A 1,309-nucleotide genomic window follows, 5' to 3' on the forward strand; every position below is an offset into this window, starting at 1 on the left:
CCCTGCTCCGGCGGCGTCGACGAGATGTGCAAGGAACAGTGGAAATGGAGGAGAGAGAGAGGGGATGGATGGGTGGTTAGGTGGGTCCCTCTGCTTTCAATGACGGGTGGGCCACGCCCATGTGCAGACGGACACAGCGGACAGCAGGGGCGCAAAAAACGTCTGGCTCGTGTCCGCTTTGGACCCAAAACGAGACCAACTTTGCTCCCACGATGGGGCGAGGCGGACAAAAAACGGACGTTTTTTTAGGATGGGGTCGCGTGCTGGGCCGTCTGGTATGTCCGTTTTACCTCAAACGGACACAGCCGGACAGGATAGGGTCGTGCAGTGGAGTTGGCCTTAGAGCATCTCCAGTTGTTAAGCCTTCCAGGAGTTATCTTTTTTCGCCGCTTGGGGGTTGCCAGCGAAACATTTAGTCTTGGGATAAAAAACTATCTACTCGTTGCCCCCCTCCCCCCACTTATCCACTAGTTAGCCATGGCGCCGCTCGCCACCGCGGACAGCAGCGCGGCCTCTTGCTGCTCGCCGCCCTCGCCACGTCGCCGCTCGCCGCCGTCCAGCGTGCTCCCCCTCCCTCCCTGTCGGCGTGAGCTTGGAAACGACCCAGAGGTGGACTGAAGCAGGCGGCAGTGTGAGCTTGGAGGCGACCCGGAGGTGCAGCTGCAGCTCGTCCCGCCACGCCGGCCTGCTAGCCTCCGCGCCTGCAGCTCGTCCTGCCGCGCCGGCCTGCTCACCGCGCCTGTCTGCAGCTCGCCACCACCACCCGTCCGCCGCACTCCCTCCTCCTCCTCGGCCGTTTTCATGTTGCTCCCGTCATTGCAGTGATGGTGCGCGGAGGACAGGGGCAGCAAGGTGAGCCGCGGCCTCGCGTCGCTCCTCTCCTGGTCCTCCTCCCGCGCTGACCTCCTCCTCCTCGTCCGGCTCTTCCTCGTCGTCCTCCCCATCCTCCACCTCGTCGCAGCGTGGCCATGCCATGTCTAGCAGATCGGGAGGTCGGGAGGCGCGGCCTCGGGGAGGGGAGACGGCGAGAGGGAGGCCGCCACGAGAGGCGACGGACGGGCAGGAGCGAGAACTCCCACGGCGGCCGCCACGGCCGAGCTCCAGCTCCAGCTCCCAGGCTATCCGTGAGCTCCCACGCTCCCAGGCTGTCCGCGAGCTCCCACGACGGCTGCCACGGCCGAGCCCAGGCCTCCCGGGCGTCCAGGCCATGGTCGCGCCCGCCCCGCGCCCGCAGGCTCGCCGTGTCCAGGCCGTCCTGTTCGCGCCCGCGGAGGCACGACAGCGCGCCCAGGTCTTCTCGCCGGCGTCG

Source organism: Triticum dicoccoides, chromosome 3B (genome assembly GCF_002162155.2).
Source record: "Triticum dicoccoides isolate Atlit2015 ecotype Zavitan chromosome 3B, WEW_v2.0, whole genome shotgun sequence".
Lineage (NCBI taxonomy): Eukaryota > Viridiplantae > Streptophyta > Magnoliopsida > Poales > Poaceae > Triticum > Triticum dicoccoides.